The sequence below is a fragment of the Siphateles boraxobius genome, unplaced genomic scaffold, assembly GCF_051911475.1.
Source record: "Siphateles boraxobius isolate OS27281-9 unplaced genomic scaffold, OSU_SipBor_1 130, whole genome shotgun sequence".
NCBI classification, from domain to species: Eukaryota; Metazoa; Chordata; class Actinopteri; order Cypriniformes; family Leuciscidae; genus Siphateles; species Siphateles boraxobius.
The window spans coordinates 3743281-3752262 of record NW_027508734.1 but is presented as its reverse complement, the minus strand read 5'-3'; the positions used below and the strand labels follow the sequence as shown (position 1 = coordinate 3752262).

At 44.3% G+C, this 8982-nt stretch overlaps 1 protein-coding gene across 1 annotated transcript in view; it reads right to left on the bottom strand.

The window, feature by feature from the left end:
• Positions 1 to 8982, bottom strand: part of LOC143736473 (salivary C-type lectin 2-like) — a 318478-nt gene that overhangs the window by 295813 nt on the left and 13683 nt on the right.

The window sequence follows — 8982 nt, the reverse complement described above, 5'->3', positions numbered from 1 at the left end:
CTTCATTTTAAGGTGTCGGTGTTACACTGTAATTATACATTTAGGTACTGAGTAATATTAAGTAACTACATGTACTTACTATAGGGTTAAGAGTAGGGTTAAGGTTTGGTTTAGGTTTAGATGCATGCATTTATGCATAATTTATAGTTATAACTAACTGCATGTAACATAATAACACTGTAAAATAGAGTGTTGCCCAAACTAACATTGGAGGCTTTCCTGGAGAAGAACCTCTTCTTTACCCCACCAGCACACCCATGGGGCCAGATGGATTTGCCCTGGTCTGAGACCCGGCACCAGACACAAAGTCACGGACGGGCATTCATTTTTTTTAGGGGGGCACAAATGAGATCAACCTCATTGCATAATAACATTAATCGATTATGATACAATGATAATGATCAATGGTGCATAATATTATATAATGTATAATATACCGATGCTAAAGGTTCTTGCACACTGAGTCCAAATTCTCGTCTATAAATACGACCTTGCGTGGTGTCAATCCCGTTACCACTGCCTCAGAAACTTTCGTCCAAAAAAATGTGTGCAAAATGTTTAACAAAAAAGCATTTTTTGCATCCGCAGCAAGTATTTAGAGAAGGGTTTTGACAATTCACAGCCACAGAATGACGAATACGAAAAAAACTAATGTTTCGGACTCAGTGTGCAGCGACCTTACAAATGCACTGTTGAGGCTCGCGCAGCCTCTCGAGGAGAGATCGAAACAAATGAGCACAGCTCATACAAAGAAACTCAGTTAACATACAGCTGTAACAATTCAAAATGTGGAGTTTTTATATTTATAACATATGATACAGTTAAGCAACATCACACGACCAAGAGTGCTGAATACCATCACGATTGAAATTGTGACACTGATTTCATATGACAGTTCAAAAAACAAGTGATTAATATTAAGTCCCTGACATTTTAGACAAAATATTGACTGTTTTTGTTCTATTTTAGCAGCGAAAATAGTTCTAATCCAAACAAAGATCACAGCAGAACCACAGCAGCAACACTCACAATCGTGTTTTCATCACTGAATGATTTAGCGTCTTGAATGAATTGGTTGAGTCAAAGATTCAATGACCCTTTCTTAAACAACTGCCTCATTCTTGATAAATCAGCCGTTTGAACGAATCGTTTGAATGAATGACTCAATGACTCACTTAATAAGAGCGCTTATCACCTGCATTTCCGCGCTCCCTATCGACAAACCAATCAAATCCATTTACAATTATTTTCTTAAAAATCTGACCAAACACGTTTTTATTTTTATTCAGGAGTTATGTATATACAAAACGATAACTTTTGATAAAAGTTGATTAAAACAAATATTGTGCAAACAAGCAAGGACTAGTGGGACGTGATGTGGAGTTGTTGAAGGGAGACAGGCTCGTCTACGGTTGGGCACTATGACTTACAGGACGGGCCAGGCCCCTAATGCCCACCCATGGCGCCGCGACTGCCTGGTCTATGCGCAGCTGCTTCTTGATGATCTGAGAATGTTGAATCTTGTTTAAATAATTCAAAGGTAATCTTACTGAGAAATTTGCTGCATTCTGCTGCCAGGCCAGTAGATGGCGATGTCACTTTGTAAAGAAACACTATGCATCTATAGACTGAACTCATGATATGCATGATGTCACCGTTTTCACAAATGTACATTTTTTTAGTTTACACAGAGACGATAATGTTTTTTTTCCAAAACTTGCACTTTGAAGCCTGTTTTCAAAAGTTAGTCGAAAACATTGTTGTGTAAACAACCCCTAAATCAGGGGTGCAAAACTTATGGAATGTTTACACCTACTAAACACAGAAAAGTTTTTCCTTTACGTTTTTTCATGTACACTCGACAATGGTCCCAAAATGATTCCCCACATGGATCTCAGAAAAACCCACTAAAAATGCTGTATTCTGCTGCCAAGCCAATAGGTGGCGATGTCTCTTTGTAAAGAAACACTACGTGACTATATACTGAACATGTAACACACACGAATGACGTTACTGTTTTCACAAATTTGCATGTAGTTTAGCACAGAGACGATAACGGTATTGTTGTCAAAAACGTACACATTTTGAAACTGGTTTTAAAAGTTTGTGGTTTTGGCCCCCAAAACATCATTGTCATGTAAATGAACGGCCAAAACACCTAAAAAATTTTCAGTTTTTAGTCGAAAACATTGTTGTGTAAACAACCCCTAAATCAAGGGTGCAAAACTTATGGAATGTTTACACCTACTAAACACAGAAAAGTTTTTCCTTTACGTTTTTTCATGTACACTCAAAAATGGTCCCAAAATGATTCCCCACATGGATCTCAAAAAACCCACTAAAAATGCTGTATTCTGCTGCCAAGCCAGTAGGTGGCAATGTCTCTTTGTAAAGAAACACTACATGACTATATACTGAACATGTAACACACACGCATGACGTCACTGTTTTCACAAATTTGGATGTAGTTTAGCTACACAGAGATGATAACGGTATTGTTTTCAAAAACGTACACATTTTGAAACCGGTTTTAAAAGTTTGTTTTCAGTCCCCCAAAACACTTTTGTCTTGTAAATTTACAGCCAAAAGCATTAAAGTTTTCCTTTTTTAGTTGAAAATAGTGTTGTGTAAATGGGCACTTCTGGAGGACCAGAGGCCTGTAGAGTTTAGCTTCAACATTAATTAACCGCACCCAAACCAGTTAAGTCCTTCACCATTATTTGAGAACTAACAAAATGTGTATTTAAGCTTGTTGGAACTAAACCTTCAGGACTGTGAGTTTGTCACTGCTCTAAATAAATGTTTTGAAAAGCATTTTTTTAATTTCATACTTTATATTCTGTCTAATAAAAATCTGAAATGTTTTATTATTATGTTGTCCAAGTAGCATTTATATATATATATATATATATATATATATATATATATATATATATATATATTGTCACGGATTGGCCAGGTTCTTCCACCACAATCACCCAACGATCACAGTCACCTGAGTTTTAACAAGAGACACCTGCACCCCATTAGCCGCTCGGCTTCATAAGCACACACCACACACCTCGCATTGTCCGGGCTCGTTCATACGAAGCGGACTCTCTACGAGTATCACTAACCTATCTACCCTGTGTTTACTTACCAGTTCTCTGTGCCGATCCCAGTCTGTCCAGATCATCTCTGCCGTGGTGTACGAGCCGTAACCCTTTCAGTCCAGTCAAGGGGTGCGTGAGTGTGTGCCGTCAGCCTGTTAGCCTCTTCTCCACTCAGGATATCTCCATCCGACTGTCACGGTTCATAAATTCATTGATTCCTTCTTGTCTCGTGTTTCTGTTGTTATCTGTGTGGGTGTGTGTGAGTGGGCGTTACCACTCCGTTCTGCTGATCAGCGATCCTGCTGATCAGCGCTCCAGCTGATCATTATCCACCCACCAGCTGCAGCTCATCCCATTCCCTATTTATACTCACTGTTTTTGTACTCTCATTGTCAGATCGTTGTTGGATGTCCTTCGTTGTGTGTGGTTATTCCTTTCCTGTCGGCGTGTCAACTCGTGTCTTGTTTCGTGTTCCCTGGGATTATCACTGCCGTGGATTACCTCACTTCACCTGGACCTTCACTTCACTTCACTTCAAGACTCTTCACTTGGGACCCTGACCATCTTGTCCCTGCGCTACCAGTCTTGTTTTGTGTCATCTGACCGTGATCTGTACATTAAAGATTCTTCACTTGCATTATTGCTTCTGTGGTTTTTGCCGTCACACCGACGTTCCTGCAAAGGAAATATCCATTATCCATCCACGGACTGCATTCAAGTATTATCCATATCTGAACTCTGTTACTCACCCATTTCTGCACGTTGAAGTATCCTGAAACTCTGCTGTTTGAATTAAACATTATCATCACTACCTACCTTGTTGTCCGTCTGCTTCCGTAACAGTTAGCCCGGACCTAAAGACAGTAACAGCATGAGTGTTCCAGATCCCTTTCAAGAGCTGGTGGATTCGTTGAAGAGGATTTTAATATCTTCTCCTACCATCGCGCCTCCCGCACCACCAGCACCGCCAGCGCCACCACCACCGAGCACTTCTTCGGCAACTGCAGCTTCCAGTCCCATGGCCCGACCAGCGCCCTACTCTGGCAGGGCGGAGGAGTGCAACGGATTTTTGCTTCAATGCTCTCTCATATTTACCATGCAACCCACTTTATATCCTACCGACCAGTCAAAAATAGCATTCATCACATCGTTACTCACCGGTCCGGCTCTCCAATGGGCAGAAACGATCTGGAGGCAAGCTGGTCCAGCCATTGGTTCTATACAAGCTTTCGTTTCTCACTTCAAGGAGGTGTTCGGCCAACCTGATGGAGAGATATCAGCCGGTGAGCAACTTTATCATTTATCTCAAGGAAAGATGTCGGGTCGTGAATATGCCCTTCGCTTCCGCTCTCTTGCTGCAGCCAGTGGATGGAACGAGCGGTCCTTACTGACCACCTACCGGCTTGGTCTCACACCCCAACTCCGTCTACAACTGGCCGCTTTGGATGATCATATGGGGCTCGAAAAGTTCATTCAACAATCCATCAGATGCTCAGACCGTCTACAATCTTATCAGTCCCATTCTAATGTTACTGCACTCTTCCGCCCATCTGAAACCGCCAGCCCTGCAGAACCAGAACCCATGATTATCGACTCTGGTAAACTCACCGCTGCTGAGCGACAGAGGAGACTGAACCGGGGTCTATGCCTGTATTGTGGAGCCAGTGGGCATGTTCGGTTAAACTGTCCAATTCGTCCCATACGAACATCAGTGAGTGTGTTTCATATCGATGAAGAAAAAATGCATCCTCTCACTACTTGTGTCCAGTTAACCACCCAGACATCCTCTGTTTCAGCCCATGCCCTCATCGACTCCGGGTCAGCAGGGAATTTCATCTCGGGAACCCTCTGTCGCCAGCTCCAGCTCCGTACCGAAGCCTCGTCAAATGTTTACCAGATCCAACCCATAACCAAGTTCATCACTGCACGTCCACGTATTCACCAGAAATGTGAACCCGTTATGCTCCAAATCGGAGCACTACACAAAGAGGATATTCAGCTGCTGGTTCTGGAGGGAGCCAATGTGGACATCATCCTTGGGCGTCCGTGGCTGGTGAAACACGATCCCATCATCTCTTGGGGCTCCGGGGAAGTGATAAAGTGGGGCAAAGAGTGCTTACCAAGATCTTTTCCGGTTCTTCCACGTCCGATACCGAATCCTGTTCCAGTCTATGTCACATCAGTTGAAAGTCCTCTCGAGAAACAGTCCACGGAAATTCCTGATATCTACTCTTCTTTTCAAGACATCTTCTGCCCCAAGAGAGCTTCCCAGTTACCACCACATCGGCCATGGGACTGCGCCATTGATCTGATTCCCAATACTCCTTTGCCCAGAGGTAAGATTTACCCGTTGTCACTGCCAGAGACCAAGGCCATGGAGGAGTATATACAGGAAGCTCTCAATCAAGGATACATTCGGCATTCCACATCTCCTGCAGCATCCAGCTTCTTTTTTGTTGCCAAAAAGGATGGAGGGCTGCGGCCATGCATTGAGTATCGGACTCTAAACCAAGATACAGTCAAATTCAAATATCCCCTTCCCCTCGTCCCTGCGGCCCTCGAACAACTTCGCTCTGCTACCATCTTCACGAAGTTGGACCTCCGCAGCGCTTACAACTTGGTGAGAATACGAGGAGGGGATGAATGGAAGACCGCTTTTGTGACCCCTACTGGTCACTATGAATATCTGGTTATGCCGTATGGTCTGGTCAACGCCCCTTCCGTGTTTCAAAACTTCATACATGAGGTCCTCCGGGAGTTTCTGCATCACTTCGTGGTCGTCTATATAGATCACATCCTCATCTACTCACGGAGTGAAGTTGAACATCGTCACCACGATGCGGAGGTCCTCCACACACTCAGAGATCACCACCTCTACCTGAAGGCAGAAAAGTGTTCTTTCCATCTCCCCTCAGTACAGTTCTTAGGATACCTCATTGACCGTCAGGGGGTTCGAAGGGATGAGAAGAAGGTCACTGCAGTAACTACCTGGCCAGAACCCACCACGATCAAGGAACTTCAGAGATTTCTTGGATTCTCCAACTTTTACAGACGTTTCATACGAGGTTACAGCCTCATCACCACTCCACTCACCAACTTGCTCAAAGGTAAACCGAAAAGTCTCCTCTGGACTCCTGAAGCGGCCGCAGCCTTCCAATCCCTCAAATCTGCCTTCACACAGGCACCTCTCCTGAAGCATCCAGATCCTGAACTTCCTTTCGTCGTGGAGGTAGACACCTCGACTTCCGGAGTTGGAGCCGTCCTTTCTCAACTTCACGGGACACCTAAATTACTCCATCCATGTGCCTACTTCTCTCGGAAGCTTAACCCGGCAGAAAGAAATTACGACATCGGCAACCGTGAACTCCTGGCCATCAAACTCGCCCTGGAGGAATGGCGACATTGGCTGGAAGGTGCCACCCATCCATTTCAAGTTATCACTGACCATAAAAACCTCCAGTACCTCCGGGATGCGAAACGACTTTGTCCCCGTTAAGCCAGATGGTGGTTATTCTTCTCAAGATTCCACTTCTCCATTACTTACCGTCCTGGTCCTAAGAATGTCCGTGCCGATTCTTTGTCTAGATTACATGATTCTACAGAAACTACCGAGATAACCACCAACATTATACCCGAAGACATCATCATCTACTCGTCTACTCCTCCAGCCGTCGCCACTCCTAACCCACGACCTCCGCCGGGCTGTCCACCTAATCGTCAGTTCATCCCTAGGTCACAACGGGTGGATCTCATTCATACCATTCACACCTCTCTGGGCACTGGGCATCCAGGGGCCAACAACACTATCTCGCTGCTATCCGAACGCTTCTGGTGGCCAGGTTTGGCAGGGGATGTGAAGAGGTATGTACGAGGTTGTAAGGAGTGTGCAATGTCCAAAAGTCCCAGACATCTACCTGCAGGAAAGCTCCTACCCTTGCCAATTCCTAACCGTCCCTGGTCACACCTAGGAGTGGACTTCATGACTGACTTGCCTTCAGGACCCCAATTCATATCCCGGGTATGGAAGTCGTTTTTCAAACTCCTAGGTGTGACAGTCAGTCTCTCCTCTGGCTACCACCCCCAGACCAACGGCCAGACGGAGAGAAAGATCCAGGAAATGGGACGGTTCCTCAGGACCTTCTGTAATGGCCACCAGAACTCCTGGAACCAGTTTCTGGGCTGGGCAGAGTATGCCCAAAATTCACTGCGGCAACCCACGACCGGCCTCACACCATTCCAGTGTGTTCTTGGATTCCAACCTCCCCTATTTCCCTGGGATGGGGAACCATCTGAGGTTCCCGCAGTGGATTACTGGTTCCGGGAGAGTGAGAGAGTTTGGGACGAAGCTCACCATCATCTGCAAAGGGCAGTACGCAGATCTAAGACAGTCGCTGACCGGAGGAGGATTTCGGGCCCAGTCTATGTTCCGGGAGATAAGGTCTGGCTCTCCACTCGTGATATGCGTCTGCGTCTGCCCTCCAAAAAACTTAGTCCCAGGTTTGTTGGCCCTTTTACCATCCAGGAACAGGTCAATCCCGTCACCTTCAAACTCCAGCTACCACCGCAATACAGAATTCACCCCACATTTCACATTTCTTTGCTCAAGCCCTTTCACGAACCTCTGATTCCCTCTACAGAACCTGGCCACGAAGAGGAACCTCCTCCCCCCTTGATGCTGGAAGAAGAATCCATCTACTCCGTTCGAGAAATCCTGCAGTCCCGACGTCGTGGTGGTCGATTGGAATATCTCGTCGATTGGGAAGGATACGGAAAAGAAGAGAGATCATGGATCCCAAGAGTCGACATTCTAGATCCCACAATCATGGAAGAGTTCCATTCCAGCCATCCTCAATACCCTGGACCTTGTGGACGAGGAAGACCACCACGGCGCCGGAGACCAGAGCCGGCCCGAGCCTTTTGGGGGCCCTAAGCAGAATTTGATTTGGGGGCCCCCTCCCACTACACGAAGTCACCTGTGCTTGACAATTATTGACACAAATGTCACGCAATAATGATACATTATAAATGAATACAGTGAGGTTATGTATTAATACAAAATAAATAAAAAATAAAAAATAGATGCCTACTTAAATAAAAAAGTTGAAACTTTTACTTTACTCTTTTACTAACTCTTTGAAACTTCTTAAAACAAACTGTCTCAAAACGTATATAAAATAAATTATTTGCAAAACATAATGACAAAATTGAGACATCAGAAACATAATAAGAACAAGGGTTCAACAATGACAATTATTGTTGAAAACTGTAAAAAATAGTATTATTATTTCTCTTCTGTCTCAATACAGTGTAACTGTCCTCAAAATCTTTTTTATTATTATTATTGTAACAGACTTTGTTGGATTGTACATGACAGAATCCAACAAAGTCTGTTACTATAATACGGGTAATGTACTGGCGCTCGTTGTATGTGTGTATGCAATCTATTTTTCCCCTCGGGGCTTGCCGTAGATAGGAATTGGTCGTGCGCACTTGGTACCGGAGTGTCGCGGGTTTTTGGAGTTAGTGATCTGATGTGTTCAAACTGCTATGTTTATTATTTATTCAAACTGCTAACCTTACACCAAGAAGGTTAAGTTCCCCTGCGGCTATTTTCTCCAACTTAAACCGATACCGTGACTATGCGCAGTTGCGCACGAATTGTCTATGCACTCGCGAGTTGACTAGATTATGCGCATGACTTAAACAATGGCAGACACAGCAGCAGTTGTTGGCAGGTATATTGATCATGAAATCAGAATTTTCTTGTCTTGAATTATTCATTCATATTCATTCATTCATTTATGTCACTTGTTTAAGTCATCTAAAAAAAAAAAAAAATTTAAACTCGATTGGGGGGCCAGGGGGCCCCAAGAAGCCGCTTAGTTCGCTT